The sequence below is a fragment of the Balaenoptera ricei genome, chromosome 13, assembly GCF_028023285.1.
Source record: "Balaenoptera ricei isolate mBalRic1 chromosome 13, mBalRic1.hap2, whole genome shotgun sequence".
Lineage (NCBI taxonomy): Eukaryota > Metazoa > Chordata > Mammalia > Artiodactyla > Balaenopteridae > Balaenoptera > Balaenoptera ricei.
In genome coordinates this window covers 71,605,191-71,623,743 of record NC_082651.1, presented here as the reverse complement: position 1 = coordinate 71,623,743, position 18,553 = coordinate 71,605,191, and the positions used below count along the sequence as shown (strand labels likewise).

The 18,553-nt window shown below is 39.6% G+C and overlaps 1 protein-coding gene across 2 annotated transcripts in view; it reads left to right on the top strand.

Annotated features, from left to right (window-relative positions):
- GALM (galactose mutarotase) overlaps positions 1–18,553 on the top strand; it is a 99,375-nt gene that overhangs the window by 14,832 nt on the left and 65,990 nt on the right. The window lies entirely within an intron of this gene.

The window sequence follows — 18,553 nt, the reverse complement described above, 5'->3', positions numbered from 1 at the left end:
TTTCAGCTTTTGTGCCATGTATATGTATTCCCTAGTTATTAAAAATTCATCAATCAATTCATTAATTTTTAATGCCTTGTGTCCCTGTTAAATTAAACAAAAACCAATGTTATCTTGCTAGAGAGTGCTTTTTCACCCTGGCTGAGAGAAAGAGCCATGTGTTTGTTCCCAGACCTTTAATATCTTGGCTTCTACCACCACCCTTAGGAGATATTTCTAGCAGAGTATGATAGCAAGAGCAACAATTCTTAAATCTTTAAGTATAATGATAACTATAAGAACCAATCACAACATGAATGCTAATGGTTTTATGGGAACACGAAGCTTTCTATGCTATCATCTGCCCCAATAAAGTCAGTCACAGTCAGTCACTTCGTGTGTTACTACTCCTACCCCTCTCTGTCCATTCAACAAATGTTTATAATGTACATTTTCAACCTGATGCTGCAGTGAGCACTAAAGATACGAAGATGAGTAAGACACCGTTGCAACTCTCTCTGAGTCCATGTCAGTGTTTGTGTGTGTGTGTATATGTGTGTGTGTGTGTGTGTATATATATATATATATAAAATTTTTTTTTTTCCCCTCCACGAGGCATGCGGGATCTTAGTTCCCCAACCAGGGATCGAACCCACGCCCCCTGCAGTGGAAGCACGGAGTCTTAACCACTTGACCGCCAGGGAATTCCCAGTATTTATATTTTAAAGACGGCTAAGGCACATGGTTACCTTCCCCCCACACACACAGACTTAAGTGAGATTTCAAAAAATAGTGGGGAACATAAAAATGGATAAAGAGATATCCTCTGCTCCTGAAATCACATTGCCTATTCAAAAAGCTAAAACTGTCAGACATAATCCTCCCCCAGCACCATTACTTCCCACTTACAAAGTTATGGCATTAGAAACAGTAATTAAAGGCAAACTTTAATTCTCTTTAATAAGCTATTAATAATGAATGTGTTTTGCCAAAGTTAATGTATATAAGGTCCCTATACCAAGTTTGAGCCATAAAATGATAATACCATTTATCAAAGTAATTTTTCTCATGAGAATTTAAGTTTAATCCAAACTAATTTAGAAGGTGTATGTGTGAAGATGTTCATAACATTATCTGTATCTGAGAGAGGGGAAATTATTAGATAAATTATGATTGTCAAATAGATAAAGTAAGGGATAATTACAAGAATCTTGTTACAAAAAAGGATGTATTATTTAACAAAGTTTTAAAAAGCATAATACAAATGTGTGTGTACAAGGGTTTCTTAATCTTGGCACTGTTGACATTTTGGATTGGATAATTCTTTTTTCGAGAGGGGGCTATACACTGTAGTATGTTTACCAGCATTCTTGTCTTCTACCCACAAGATGCCAGTAGTGCACTCCTGCCCCTAGTAGGGACAATCAAAAATGTCTCCAGACATTTCCAACTGTCTGGGGCGGTAGTGGGGGGGAATCACCCCTGGTTGAGAATCCTTATTAGATGAACTACATGTATAGTGTATGTTCTGTGATCACAGTTATATAAAATATATGCATGTATAGACAAAGCTGGAAGGAAATTTGGAAAAAATTTTAAAGGCTTTTTTTTTTTTCTCTTTTTTGGCCACGCTGTGCGACACGTGGGACCTTAGTTCCCCAACCAGGGATTGAACGCGTGCCTCCTGCAGTGGAAGCATGGAGCCCTAACCACAAGGGTTAAAATAAAATTAAGTACTGTTATGATTCACAAGCTCTTCTAAGGAGTTTTAATCTTTAAAGATTATTATACATTTCATTATTAGAGATAATTTTAATCTCCCCACTATAAGCATATCATCAAAAGAAACTTTATTTAGGGGACTTCCCTGGTGGCGCAGTGGTTGAGAATCTGCCTGCCAATGCAGGGGACACGGGTTCGAGCCCTGGTCTGGGAAGATCCCACATGCCGCGGAGCAACTGGGCCCGTGAGCCACAATTACTGAGCCTGCGGTTCTGGAGCCTGTGCTCCGCAACGGGAGAGGCCGCGATGGTGAGAGGCCTGCGCACCGCGATGAGGAGTGGCCCCCACTTGCTGCAACTAGAGAAAGCCCTCGCACAGAAACGAAGACCCAACACAGCCATAAATTAAAAAAATAAAATAAATAAACCCAAAGTTTAAAAAAAAAAAAAAGGAAACTTTATTTAGATGGTTACAAAATCATTTTTTAAAAACCCATAAAGCCAAGTTGATATGTGATTCAGATAAGGAAGAAGGACAGGATGACTCATAGTACTGGATGTGATTCTTATTCTGCAGAATGCTTCTTGGACTTAGCCCACATTCAGAATTGCCACTGATTTCAAAGGAAAGAAACTTCATACAAGAAAAAAATGAATTCAGAATTATTTCGTGACCATTCCCCATCACTGGATTTGAGTAAGAACTTACTGTATGTTTGGCTTCAATGGGAAAGTTACTGAAAACATTTTGACAATGCCCAATTTTGTAAAAAATGTATTAGGGATTACAGCATCTAACATTTGCAGAATACAGCGTTCATTCTCTCATTTAATGGAAGTGAGCACAAGAAATAGAACTTGAGTTATGAACATGTGCTGAGTAACACGGCTAGTATAGAATATAGGACAAAGAAGAGTGTAGGCTACTCTACCACTGTAGGATTAGGAAAGAATAAAACCATTGTCAACATTTATAGGGCTTCCCCGGTGGCGCAGTGGTTGAGAATCCACCTGCCAATGCAGGGGACACGGGTTCGATCCCTGGTCTGGGAAGATCCCACATGTCGCGGAGCAACTAAGCCCGTGAGCCACAACTACTGAGCCAGCGTGCCGCAACTACTGAAGCCCACGCGCCTAGAGCCCGTGCTCCACAATGAGAGAAGCCACTGCAATGAGGAAGCCCGCGCACCTCAACGAAGAGTAGCCCCTGCTCGCCGCAACTAGAGAAAGCCCATGCGCAGCAACGAAGACCCAACACAGCCAAAAATAAATAAATTTTAAAAAAAAATTTATATAGCCATTCTGTCCCCTGATCCATTAGTACAGATGATTAAAAGCTATTTTTAAAAGTCTCAATGACATTATTCTGAAAAGCAATCTATCTGAGAAGCAGGTGATCCAGTGGACCTACACTTTGTCAGAGAGGGCGATGGTTGACATACACCCTCTCCTGTTCTGGGGCATATATTTGAATCTGTAAACAAACACAGGGGTGTTGACTCTTAGAGAGTTATGCCTGGAGGCTTGGGGGATTTGAAAGCTGAGGAAGAAAGGAAAAGAGAGTCAACTGTGAACAAGAATCTAGAAAGAGTAGAGTGGAAGGCGTGGCCTCTCACCCCTCCACCTCTACTCCACCCTGAGCCACTAGGTCCCTCAAAGAAGAGTCTGAATCCAAAACTGAAGAAACTTTCTCATGATATTTTGTCAGACTGGGCATGTACAGTATTATTTTGAGACCCAAGTAATAAAGAACAGGGTGGGCTGGGGGCATTGTCTTCATTTCCGAATGGGTGGAGCAAAGCAAGTACAGCAAGTGCTATGTAGGATTCTGCAGCAGAAAAGCAGAATTTACCTGGCAGGTCCCAGCAACAGGGTTGGTGCCTCCTTCAAACAGATTTTGAACAAAGGACTTCTACCAGGACATTGGACCACCACAGGAACACGAGCAGGTTTGTTCCTAAGCATATGCAAGAAACCCACTCACAGCTCCTGAATTAACTGGTGAAGATTTTGTGAGGGGAAGTTATTGAAGTCTTTTAGGTGGGCATGTATTGTTGATGTGACTTTTTCAGTTCCCAAGGGCTAACTAGGTGTGAGGACATTCAAACTATATCTGATTTACAAAAAATACCTTGCCATTTCCCAGTTTTATATTTCCTAGGTAGTCCTCACTTTATAAAATAAATATTTCAGAAAAGTTGACTATTTTCTGATAGGTAAAACTCTATTTTCTCATAGGTGGCCATTTTTAGGTATCATTTACATACACGGAACCACTGTATTCTTTTCTAGTCAGGAAAAAATTGGATTAAAAACTTGATTAAGAAGAGCATTGAGGGACTTCCCTGGTGGCACAGTGGATACGACTCCACGCTCCCAATGCAGGGGGCCCAGATTTGATCCCTGGTCAGGGAACTAGATCCCACATGCATGCCGCAACTAAGAATTCACATGCCACAACTAAGGAGTCCTGGAGCCGCAGCTAAGGAGCCCGCCTGCTGCAACTAAGACCAAATAAATAAATAAAATTTTTTTTTTTAAAAAGAGCTTTTTTTTTTAATATCCTCAAGGTTTTCATTAATTAATTAATTAATTTTTGGCCGTATTGGGTCTTCGTTGCTGCGCGCGGACTTTCTCTAGTTGCGGCGAGCGGGGGCTACTCTTCATTGCAGTGTGCGGGCTTCTCATCGCAGTGGCTTCTCTTTGTTGCAGAGCATGGGCTCTAGGAGCGTGGGCGTCAGTAGTTTTGGCTTGCAGGCTCTAGAGTGCAGGCTCAGTGGTTGTGGCTCACGGGCTTAGTTGCTCCGTGGCATGTGGGATCTTCCTGGACCAGGGCTCGAGCCTGTGTCCCCTGCATTGGCAGGAGGATTCTTAACCACTGCGCTACCAGGGAAGTCCCCAAAGAAGAGCATTAAGATGAAGGCTAGGTTGGAGAAGTCTGGGCATTGTCAAGCCAATAGGGGCACATCCCCTACTCTAAAATTATTCCTCCACTGTTAGCCACTGCCATGGTCTCCATGTTCACAGCTACCAATTTTTTAAGCTCATACTTATGAAGCCTAAAGAATGAAGCTATCGCATCATTTCTGCAGGTACTGTGATTGTCACACTAAATTAAAATTTACTTAATATTACTCAGAACAAGTTAATTCCATATTTATTCTAAAAGCTTGGAACGTTTTATATCATATGATGTAATCTCTGTTAGGGACCACACTGGCTAGCACACAGGATAAGATTCTACTCCATCAGCGGCAAAGGAACCTCTAAGGGACATATCTTGTTTTCAACAGTCTGGTTCCTCCCCCTTATAATAGAGCTCTTCTTTCCTGTAAGGAACCTAATCCGGGTATCTTAGTTGGGGCTGAACTTTCCCTCAGGGCCACATGATCATCATCACAAGAGTGCACTAGTGGCCAGACCAGGCCAACCAGAGTTCCCCATTTCCTTAGTGTCATTGCTTGTTTCACAGATGTATAGGTGACCTAGCAGAACATATCAGAATCACCTTCAGGAGTTTTTTGTCAGAGCTACTGGGAAAGGCTGCTCTTTTTGCTGGATTTGCTAAGCTGGGAGCATAAGCATCTGGGATGTGAGAAACCCAGAATGAAACTGCAAGAGAGAAGGAGAGCTAGGAGATAGGGAAACAGCCCTGATGACATCATTTGAGCCCCTGGATCCAGTTATACCTAACTCCTTTTAACTCCATGTTAACTCATTTTTTTCTCCTACCATCTGCTTTGGAGCAGCGGGCTCAATTCCTCCAGTCCCAGACTAATCTACCCAGCTCACCAGGAGTAGAAACTCCCACTATTTCCCAGTCCTGGATTCCTAGGGTTTTCTTCAGGCATTGGTGCCAATGAAACAACTGTTGAGACAATAAGAATATGCAAGCACATGATTTGTTGTCTTCGTTAACTTTGACCAAAGTCAGGGAGAAAAATAACAGGTTGGAAGTACCTAGAAGCTCTCTCAAGCCCACAGGGTCTAGATAATCCTTTTTACAAACAAATTATTTTCCTCATGATATTACTGTTTTATCTGTGGTCAAATCACTTCCAAAACCCCTCTCTAAATAGTCTCCTAAGGTTCAGTTAGCTGAACTACCTATGACTTTGCCCCTACTAGTTATTTACTTCATTTGCATGTGGTCTTTGTCATTATTATAAAGAGAATGTTCTATTGCCAGAACAACTGTGGGGAAAGAGCATGCATATCACAATTGAGTGAAGCTTGAACCACACCAGATTCAATTTCCGCTGTGTTCCTCACTGCCCTTGCTTTTGTGTTCACAAAAATACAGGCATTCTGCATTTCCTACCCATTTCTCTTCTTGTTTTGTCTCCTTCCAAAACTTCTAGCTGACATGTTCACTTTGTCCTGAATTTATTAATTTAACTTATTTTACTTATACTAATTAACATAGATAGCTTGTGTTCCTCCTACATAATAGATTATTTGTCTGAATTTCTCTTTTAGACCAAAGTTGTTCATTCAATCCCCTGAACCTCCCAACTTGCATGAGCCAATTCTCCTTTTGCTTGAGCCTGTTTGCACAGGGTTTCTTTCACTAAAAAGTGACTCAAAACCTTTCTCTGGGGTTTTTATTCCTATAGCCAATTATTGGGAATGCTCACTACCATAATTCCTGGGATTCAAAATCAAGTTAACTAGATAAAGGAAGAAAGACACGGCAGAGTGACCACATGTCTGTTCTTCCTCTCAAGCACCAATAAAATAACAGTAAAGGAATATACAATAAAAAGGCACTATCCCCAACAACGTTGGAAAGGAAATAGAAACAAAGAATATTCAACAAACTATGGAAGATGGAAAGTAAATGAAGTTATAACTAACTTAATAGAACAGAGGAAGGTGAAATCTAAGCATCTCAGAGGGGAATTCCAGTGAATGAACTAGAAACTGAAAGTCTCAGTGTTTGGAGGCAGCAAGTACCACAAAAGGTAGAAATGAAGATATGACTCTAAAATTAGTGGGATTGGTGACTATATGTGTGGAAAATGGTTGGATCTCTAGTCCTAGGTCCCCACGTAACTCTAAGCAGCCAGATAAATACTCCCCTCTCTACTCACCACTGCACAGGAGAATGGAAGTTCATACTCTGGAGAAATCAACCCAAAAGGCTCTGGACTTGGAGACTAAGCCACATGCAGGGCAAGGATAAGTAATAGAGTTGAAAACCTGTATATTATGTAAGAAGCTATATACTGAACTATGGAAGCCCTAGGCATGTCCCTTTCCTGCTCCCAGAATGCCAGTAACCAAGCATATACCTAGCCCCAACCCTTGCCCAATCAGAGATTCTCCTGTAGAGAAAGTAGACAGTCCCAAAGAAGAGACCTCCGGACACTGACAGTAGAGGATCCCCCAATAATAAGGCTAGTTCACTACCCAATCATTCTACGGCAAAGTCTTTCAGGCAACAAAGCTTGTCAATGTACCCAGAGCTTGTATATTTTGGAGATTAATCCTTTGTCAGTTGCTTCGTTTGCAAATATTTTCTACCATTCTGAGGGTTGTCTTTTCGTCTTGTTTATGGTTTCCTTTGCTGTGCAGAAGCTTTTAAGTTTCATTAGGTCCCATTTGTTTATTTTTGTTTTTATTTCTGTTTCTCTAGGAGGTGGGTCAAAAAGGATCTTGCTGTGATTTATGTCATAGAGTGTTCTGCCTATGTTTCCATCTAAGAGTTTTATAGTGTCTGGCCTTACATTTCGGTCTTTAATCCATTTTGAGTTTATTTTTGTGTGTGGTGTCAGGAAGTGTTCTAATTTCATTCTTTTACATGTAGCTGTCCAGTTTCCCCAGCACCACTTATTGAAGAGGCTGTCTTTTCTCCATTGTATACTCTTGCCTCTTTTGTCATAGATTAGTTGACCATAGGTGTGTGGATTTATCTCTGGGCTTTCTATCCTGTTCCATTGATCTATATTTCTGTTTCTGTGCCAGTACCATATTGTCTTGATTACTGTAGCTTTGTAGTATAGTCTGAAGTCAGGGAGTCTGATTCCTCCAGCTCTGTTTTTTTCCCTCAAGACTGCTTTGGCTATTCGGGGTCTTTTGTGTCTCCATACAAATTTAAGATTTTTTGTTCTAGTTCTGTAAAAAATGCCACTGGTAACTTGATAGGGGTTGCATTGAATCTGTACATTGCTTTGGGTAGTACAGTCATTTTCACAATATTGATTCTTCCAATCCAAGAACATGGTATATCTCTCCATCTGTTTGTGTCACCTTTGATTTCTTTCATCAGTGTCTTATAGTTTTCTGAGTACAGGTCTTTTACCTCCTTAGGTAGGTTTATTCCTAGGTATATTATTCTTTTTGTTGCAGTGGTGAATGGGATTGTTTCCTTAATTTCTCTTTCTGATCTTTCATTGTTAGTGTATAGGAATGCAAGAGATTTCTGTGCATTAATTTTGTATCCTGCAACTTTATCAAATTCATTGATCAGCTCTAGTAGTTTTCTGGTGGCATCTTTAGGATTCTCTATGTATAGTATCATGTCATCTGCAAACAAACAGTGACAGTTTTACTTCTTCTTTTCCAATTTGTATTCCTTTTATATCTTTTTCTTCTCTGATTGCCGTGGCTAGGACTTCCAAAACTATGTTGAATAATAGTGGCAGAGTGGACATCCTTGTCTTGTTCCTGATCTTAGAGGAAATGCTTTCAGTTTTTCACCATTGAGAATGATGTTTGCTGTGGGTTTGTCATAGATGGCCTTTATTAGAGCTCAGAGCTCACTCCATCCAGCCAGTACAAGTGACACGCAGGAGTTCATTCCTGGCACGTGCGTCAGCATGACTCCTGCATCTCCACATCTGTCGCTTGCTCTTGATTTCATATTGTAAATAAAAATATACAAGGGTCTTAAGAAGTAATCTGATATATGGACAAAGATATAAAAACAAAGATGTACAGTGCAGTACTACAATAGCCTGTAAATTAGAGCATGTCCTGGCTCTTTTAATCTTATTAGGGCAAGCTAAGAATAAAGGATTAAGAGCATGGACTCTTGAGTCAAACTGCCTGGTTTTAAATCCAGGCTATGCCACTTCCTAGATGTGTAACCTCTTTTTCTCTCAGTTTCTCAACTGTAAAATTGAGATGATCATAATACCCTGTATAGGATTATTATAAGGTTTATTCAAGTCGATACATGCATAGGGCACATGAACAATGCAGCACATGGCGAGTGCAATGGGAGTGTTTGCTATTATTGTCATCATCACTATGTGCCTGGCCACAAGATCCTTTATATGCGTTAGCTCATTTCATCATTGCAGAAACCTTATATGGTAAGTGTAACACTTGTCTCATTTTACAAATGGAAACTCACACAGAAAAATTACATAATCTGCCCAAATCATACAACTAGTAAGTGGTAAAACTCACCATTGCATAGCTAATTAAATAAATAAATGTAAGATTCCAGACCAGTTTTCACTAAATTTAAGTGGGATATTTGCAAAGAAAGATCTGACATAAAACATAGGCTACCTGGTTTGCAAAAGAAATCACACTGGGGGAGGACTAGAGAGTGGTACTGTCCAGAGCATCTGATGCTGAAGTATAGCGTAAGGCCACTGGGAGTGCTCCCTGGGAGAGACACACAACATATATGAAGATATTACAGGCAGGGAAAACAAAGAGTGATCTCAAATATGAGACCGAAATCAGAAACCACAAGAGCAGGCTCACCAAATTATACTGTTAATGTGCAGAACTGTGACCTAGCTGCTTCTCATATGCACAGCTCTATGCAGATGGTCCAGGAAGCAAGTAATCATTTATTAAGTGAAAACTGTTGATTTTCTAGAAGAGGGTCAGCAAACTATGACCCATGGGCCAAATCTGGCCCACTGCTTGCTTTTGCAAATAAAGTTTTATAGGAACACAGCCATACCTATTTCTTTATGTATTGTTGATGGTTGCTTTTGAACTACAATGGCAGAGATGAGTAGTTGTGAAGAATACCATACGGCATAAAGTCTGAGCTATTTACTATCTGGCCCTTTACAGAAAATGTTTGCTGACCCCTGCTTCAGAGCAAGGCAGGAAAGGCCAGCCCATCTTTCTATTTATTCCAAACATATATATTTGTGTATATGTTTGTATACAGGTATATAGATTTTTAAAAGTGGAAAACATGTCTGAATTAGAAATAGATTTTTAAATAGAAGATGCTCATTTTTTTGTAACGAACAGTTTTGCATGCACAAGGTTTTTATAATTGTAACACTCACATGTTTTGTAAGGAGAAAGCTTGGGAGGAAACAGTGAGCTCTGTCTTGGATAAGATAAGTGTACAGTAGTGGCAGCACATCCAAGTTTCTACTTAGAATATTTGCTAGGCAAATGGAGAGATCTGATGCCTGGGAGATCAGACTGGAGTTGTAGATTTGGGAGTCATCCTTCAAAAGGTGATCTTTTTAATTCATAAAAATGGATAAACACTTGTAGGGAAAACATATGGGGAAAAAAAAGAAGCACACTTTGACCCAGCATGTCACTACCATTTCTAGGTACAAATATTAAAGAAGCCCTCACATGACGATACGTACACAAATGCACATAGCAAAATTGTAATTCTGAAAATTTGAAAACAAATTAAATTTCCATCAACAGGAAAAGGGATAGAGATGAATTGTAAATACAATTCATGCTAAACTGCGCAGTACTAGTGAAAATGAATAACTTGAACTACATGTAAAAACGTGAACTAATCTCACAAATATAAAGTTGAGCAAAAAATCAGGTTGAAGAAGACTATTTAAAGCATATAGTATAATACATAAGTATAAAAAGTAATAGAGTATAAAGTATAATAGAGGGGTGGGATGAATTGGGAGATTGGGATTGACATATATACACTAATATGTATAAAATAGATAACTAATAAGAACCTGCTGTATAAAAAAATAAAATTCAAAAATTCAAAATAAAATAAAATAAAGTATAATAGAGGTGTACCAAATACACATTTTGGCATAAGGCCAGTAAGTTGAAATCAATATTTAGTTGAGGACAAAGGTAAATATCAACATCAAAGAATGACTTCTGGGATACAGGAAAAAATCTGAATTATGCTTAAAGTATTTCTCACTATTTAATTATTTAATTTTGTAATTACATTGTAATTGCATCATAATACATAAACAATCATTTCTTTAGCACTGTCAGATGCTATTTCGCTCCTGCAGTCACTGATCTACCTATGTGTGATACTAAATAGACACTCATTTTTAACTGAGGTCAGTAGAAAAGCAAGGTATTTGGGAATCATCTAATTTTTCTCCAATATTTTTTTCTTTTCTTCATATACTTTATATTTTTATTATGTCTGAACCAAAAATGATTTATTATAGATGTTGTACATGATTTTGGAGTTTTCCCCTCTTGGTGAAACTTTGAGTTGGCAAAATTGACATTCTACTTTAAATTTATCTTCATAAAAAGAAGAAATTTCCCAAATGACACTGTTTCTTGAACAATTCATGATCTAAACAGAATTTTAAAACTAAACAGTAGAGTTCTTAAAGATTATTTTATTTAGTGTTTTGTACCAGCATACAAATAATTGCACAATTATTAAAATTATGATATAATCTTTATTATTCTGACTTGTATTATTATTTTCATAAGGATTCACATTTATTGACTCAATATAAATCTATTGTTCTTCCTACAACAATCTAGCAAATGCACTCTTAATTGTTGTATTAAATGTCCATCTATTTCCCTATTTATTTAACTATTGAAAAGTTCTTAATAATTTTCATATAAAATTAACATCTTTCATAATCATCATTAATTATTCTGGCATATTCCTCTTGCAATAATAAATACATATTTTTACTTCAGAGACTGATAGAATTTCAACATACAAAAGCATATAGCTAAAGCACTTATATCTAGAAAGCTAAATTATATTTGAAAAGGAATTTCCAGATATTAACAATAAATCCAAATTACACGTCTTGTTCAAGTAATTTGTTATAGCTGCACTGATTAGCTATAAAGTTAACTACAAGATCATGTGATCATTGGTCATGCCTTGATCCCTGAACTGGGTGCCAGAGATGATCTTGAAGCAGGATTCAGCTATTTGGCCTTCCCAAAGCCAAAGCTGCTGCCAGAACTGTAGTGCTTCCTTCACTCCGAAAAGTTTAAAATATGCAGAAAACCTGATTTTGTTTAAGGATGTTAGAGAACAAAATTCAACTGAATAAATTTTAAAGATATTATTGGCTGTATTCAATGATTCATGAATCAGGCAGCATCCAATCTAGCAGATAGAAAGGAGCTCCAAGGAGTGGTACAAAATGAATGACTTTTATAGGTAGAAGGGAGCAGGTACAAGGAAGTTGTACTTGGCAAAAAGGCAGATTGGTTATTGCAAGGTTATTTTCCTTTAGGAGATGACAGGGGTCTGTCAGGCAGATTACCTAACTAGTGCTGATCAGGGGATTCCTAACTGACTGGTTTAAGATTTCATTTCTGGGAGAGCCAAACTGTAGTTAAGTCTCAGTTGAGAGACTGAGGGCTTAGCTTAAGTGACTCCATTTTGGGCCTATTGTCTTGTTTTTAACAAGGGTTACATGGATATGTATCACAATTATAAAGGCATGTCTGAGAGTAAAAACCAAATTCAGGTATGAATTTTCTTCTTTTGTGGGAAAAGTGAGGAATGCACTAGGTGAAGAATACACAGAAGGGCTGATTGTATTTGCAATGTTTTATTTCTTAAGCAAGATTTGAAACTTGACTGTTTATTATATTTTTCTCTATTTTTTTTTTTTGCATGCTTCAAAAATTTAAGCAGAGAATTAAAAACTGTGCTTATGAAGAAATCGTACTGTTCTAGAAACCAGAAATATTACTTTCCCATTTGTGAACTTTTTTTTTTTTTTTTTTGGCTGTGCCACACGGCATGCAGGATCTTAGTTCCCCCAACCAGGGATCAAACCCATGCCCCCTGCAGCAGAAGTGTGGAGTCTTAACAACTGGACCACCAGGGAAGTCCTATGAACTTTATAAATTGGAAAAAGATTTTAAAATAGGGATTTATCTTTTCTTCAGAGGTGAAATTATTGGTAATAACCAAGCATCCACGCAGCTGTTGATTTATTTAAATCTCAAAAAAATAAGATAAAAATAAACAGAAAGCTAACTTAACTGTACACCATTTTTAATGGCAAACTGGTTCAAAATGTCTTCCTGCTATAGTGATAGTAATTAAAGGCAAAGGAAAAATGTAGCTAAGAGGAAAAGAAACTTGATAGTTTGATTGTGTCTGAAACCAAATGAACAACCTTCAAATCTGCAGTCTTCAGGGGTAAGATCTCTACCTTAAGTGGAACGTAACCCAATATCAAAATCTGTCTCATTGAAATGTTCCCTCACTTCTGTTTGGGCACGGTTTTTCTTTTCTCAATATTATCTGGCACAAATTTTCTGTTTCCAAATTTCCTCAGACCTCTGGTCAGAAAGCCCTAGTTCTAGACCTCTCTGGTGATAGTTGTTTGCTCAGTACCTGCCTCATTTCCTGTTTTCTCTCTCATCTAGATACAACAGGTACGAAGTAGAGCAGGATATGACAGTTAGAGGGAATGCTGCAAACAATAATGAAAGCAATTACTCTGAGTCTTAGGCCCATTTGCTCATTTTCATTTCAGTAGATAAATCATATTCTTTCTTGCAAATAACACAAAGAGGTACAGGGGCTGTACCCATACCAGGGGAGAAGGAAAGGCACCTGGCTCAGTTATCACTTTCAATCAGCAAATGTTTGGCCCCTTCAGGCTTTAGGGTTTTTTTTTTTTTCTTTTCTTTTCTTTTTTTTAATTAAAGGCTTTCCACTAATGAGATTTTGCATTTGAATTCTGAGTTTTGTAACTTTATATCTAACTTATGTCTTTATAAATCTCACTTACCTTTAAGAAAGGCTGAAATATAAGACAGACAATATTTAGAAAACAGCATGATTCTATAGGACAAAATGAGGAAAGAGATGAGGTGCTTAAAAGTTCTGCTTTCATTGGGTGCAATACTGCATCAGTTCCTTCAACACACACACACACACACACACACACACACACACACACACACACACACAAAACTCTACTACAGCAGATGAATTGCCTTCCATGATATATTTACATCAAATTACCTACCCCCAAAGCTCATTTTTATAGTGCTTCCTACTGACTTTCCAGCAGAAAATCACTCTTTTAAAAATGTGTGCTCAAAGTAAATTAGTGGTTGCCTAGGCTTGTGGGGCTAGGGGTGGGGATAAGAGTGACTGCTACTGGGTAGGGGGTTATTTTCTAGGATAATAAAAAGGTTCTGAACTTAGATTTGGATGGTGGTTGCACAACTCTGTGAATATACTAACACCATTGAATTGTACACTTTAAATGGATGAATTTTATGGTTTGCAGATTATTTCAATAAAGATTTTTTTAAAATCTGTTCTCCAGGAGGAATCTGAAAGAGAAAAGAGTGCCATAAAGAGACGTCTCTTGGATTTGAGTAATCTTTTTGCTAAGCTTTAAGGCCAGGAAACAAAGGTCAGACCTGAGGTTTTTGATTCAATATATCCTAATATTACACCATTTTCTCTCCCCACCTTCCATCAAGATCCTTCTTTATAATTTATCACATGAATAATATAACCCAGTGGAGCCCTGTGATAGACTTCAGGGATTGGCAACCCAAAAGCCATTCACAATGTCCTCTTCTCCCGCCCTTTTCCACTATAGGGGCTAGAGAGCAAAATACAGTTGGCCCTCTGTATTTATCCATGGATTTAGCATTCATGGATTCAACCAACCTCAGATTGAAAATATTCAAAGCAAAAAAAGAGTCTAGAAAGTTCCAAAAAGCAAAACTTGAATTTGCCACATGCTGGCAACTACTTACATAGCATTTACATTGTTTGTACAACTATTAGCATAGCATTTGCATTTATTAGGTATTATAAGTAATCTAGAGAGGATTTAAAGTATAAGGGAGCATATGAGTAGGTTATGTGCAAATACTACACCATTTTGTATAAGGGATTTGAGCATCCACAGTTTGGTATCTGAAGGGGTCCTGGAACCAATCCCCCAACGACTATATTTCGTTTTCCATTTTCGCTACTGGAAGCAGCTGTATGACTTCATTCTGGTCAATACGATGTAAGCAGAACTCTCTCAGATGAGATTTCCAGGGAAGTTTTATTTACAGATTAAAAGGGATAATTACAACTGGCAGAGCCCTTTTGTTCCTTTGTCTCTTCCTCCTTCTTCCTGCCTAGAAAGCAGGCATGAGGCCTGGAGATGCAACAGCCAGTTGGTGACATGAGAGGACAAGCATGAGAATAAAAGTCCATAAGCTAAGGAAGGTGGAGCAGAAAGACTTGGTCCTTGTCAGCATTTCTCAGCAGCTGTACCAGTGCTGGACTGCTCAGCTCTGGATTTCTCATTATGTGAGAAAAAGAAAACTCTTTTTTGTTAACCTACTATGACTTGTTGTTGCAAACAAGTATCCTGTTACTTGCAACCACAAGCAAGCACTTTTAACAAGCCAATTATGAGACTTTTATATTTAAAAATTATCTAAATATGTCAGTGTCAAAGTGGGTTTACTTTAATGTCCAGGGGCTGCTTGTTGTACACAGAAAAGACCATTTATAGTTAATCTGGGTTTAAATTGTTATATAATTTATCGAAGACACAAATTTTCCTTAAGCCTTTAAGTTTAATTTAAAATATTTTATCTTCCTTAAAGATCTAATAAGTGCCATACTAGAGATCTACGCAAAGATGAAGAAAAAGAAAACGTTGTTTCACAGAAACACATTTGAGCTAGGCCTTAAAGAATGTAGAGAGAAGAAAATTCCAGACAGAAGAATACATAAACTCAGAAGCATGAAAGGGCATGATGTGTTAGGTGGGCGTGGGAGGCCGGAGAAGGGGAGATGAGGCTGGAAAGCAAATTGAAGTCAAATTGTTCAGTCTTATATACCAGGCTAAGCACACTAAAGTTTAAACTTTATCCTACAGCAAACTGGAAGCTCTTAGAAGTTTTGAAGGAAGGGAGTGATGTGATTATGTGGGTGCTTCAGAAAGAAAAAGAGATTGGAGGAGGCCATAGAGGCTATTTGGAGACTATTGCAGTAGGACTAATGAGAGAGGATAAAGGCCCTTAAGAAAACCCCACTGCAGACGCGGCAGGGGACCCCCAGGGCAGGAGGCCATTGGAGGATGAAGCAGAGGCTCACAGTCAGAGGGAGCTGAGTGGAGGCCAAGTCTGCAAGGGAGAGGGGGGACAACATTCCTAGGAAGCATTGCCAAGGCTGTTAAGAGCCACGTGTTAACTGCAGCAGGCTGCAGCTTTGGAAACCAGTGAGGCCCGTAGCGAACAAGCGAACATGGGAGCAGAGGAGGCAAGGGACCCCCAGCCGAGGACCCTGGCTCTTCCTGCTGTGACATGTACTCATAAGCCATACCCCTCCCTCTTCTCAACACCTGCTCAACAAGTTAGAAAAAGAAGCAGGGAGAGGGGAGGTTATCTGAGAGTTTGGATTTTTTTGTTGTTGTTTTTTTGGGGGGAGGGGGGTTTGTTTTCTGTTTGTTTTAATGCAAGAGAAACTGAACATACCTGCTTAATTCAACAAGGAGGCCATTAAACTGAGGTGGCTCTAATGCCATAGCGGCCTATGTAAGCAAACCAAAATCTAAGCCTGTCAATGCCTCAAGTTTAGGAAATTGAAACCTAAGGACAACCAGTCACAAATAGCCAACTGGGCTTTAAGATACAGCCAATCAGGAATTCCCTGGCGGTCGGTCCAGTGGTTAGGGCTCCTCACTGTCACTGTCAAGGGCCTGGGTTTGATCCCTGGTTGGGGAACTAAGATCCCACAAGCTGCACGGCACAGCCAAAAATCTATATATATCCAATCAATAATTTCCTTACTTTGCTTCCACTTTTTTTCTATAAAAGTGTCTCTCCAGGCTCCTGTTAGTGGAGAGCTCCTGACCACTTCCAGTTTGGTGCTGCCCTATGCCAATCCATTTGTGCTCAAACAAACTCTTAAAAAGTTTTAAATGCCTCACTTTATCTTCTAACATACTTAAAGGGCTCATTTCAATTATCAGCATTACCATGCTTTAAACCAGTTGGGACGTTTGGCTAATCATCACCACCACAAACAACTAACCAGTAGGTGGGAGCTCAAGAGAAGACCACATCAGTTATGGACAAAATAATAGGAAAATCCATTTTCTCTGCACAACAAAGTTGAATTATACACTCTGAATCAGAAGCACACAAAAAAAGCCAAGTCGAAAATACAAACACTGGCTGGTTATATGCCGCACCCGCCATGGGAGGCACTGAAGCCGTGGGGCATCAGCAATCCCGTCATCAGAGACAACTCCCACTTACGAGCAAGTACATTTTGGGGGGCCTAGCCCTGGCCCAAACTCTCCAGCTTTCTGCTCCAATCCATGCTTATCAAATGGTCCTTGATTATTAATTCATCATCACTAGTTCTTCAATACTAGAGGCTGGCAGTGGAAAAGGATAACCTCCTTTTAAGGAAATGGAATGGGCTTTTATTTTATACATCAGTCTCATAAGAGTGTAGCTGGTATTAGTCGCCCTAAGCAGGACTCATCCTGGGGCTCTAACAAGACAGAGTTTCCTTAACACAACGTCATAATTCAACTGTACTTCAATAGGGAGCCCCCTGGTGGCCTAGTGGTTAGGATTCCAGGCTTTCACTGCCACGGCCTGGGTTCAATCCCTGGCTAGGGAACAGAGATCCCACAAGCCGTGTGGTGCAGCCAAAAAACCCCAAAAAACTATACTTCATTGAAAAAGTAAATTAAAAAAAAAAAGACTGAGTTTCTTGACTGAAAGGCTGAGGACTAGACCCTGGACTCATGGGTGAATCCAAACCCTGGTAATCACTTGGCCAGTTTCTCCTGGTGACACCACTATTTCCCTGTCCTGCCCCTTCTATCAATGTCATGTCACACTGTGGACTCCAATTGAGACGGAGAAGAACCTACATGGAAGCAGAACAGAATCTGGCCAGATCCACATATTTCTTCTAAGGTCCTGCGCCTGCCCCATGACACACTCCAGGTGTGGTGGCCAAGCTGTCCACTCAGTGACTCATCCCTGAACCACTTCCCATCACCTGGTCCACTTCCTTCTGACCAACTAAAAAATTCTGGATGCTGACTTTTATATTCCTTCTCCTACTTATTTCCCCACTGCTCCCATTGGATTTGACCTTGGCTAACTCAAAAAGCCTTGGGTGACACCTTTCCTATTTCAGCCTGTCTCCTTCTACCCCAACCATGAACTGGAGGGCTACTCTCCCACTAGGCCTGCCCTGGCCTTGCCGACAGAACTTAGATGCACAGAACTCTTCAGGGCACACTCTTCCTGTCAGAAGAGGAACAGCTTGGACTCAACCACGCTGGACTCAACCAGATTCAGCCCAAGATGTGATGATCCCAGCAATTTCCAGAACCGTTGGCTGGGCTCTCCTACCACAGGGATCTGAGTTCAGCAAAAAGACAGGAAAACATTCAGCAGGACTGGTGGTTTCCCAGGGAGGCTCTGAGAAAGTAGCTTTTCAGTAAGTAGCATTTGTAGGCTGAAGCTTTTCCTACTTGGCAGCCCAGTGCTGCCATGTCAGTGCTGCCATTTCCATAGCAGTGATTATGGAGTGACTGACCTTCGGTACTGTGGCTGCAGCGACTCCAGCCCACAGTTAAGTCACACCAGCTCAGCATGTTCCCTTTTAATTACTTACCATTCTGAGGTAG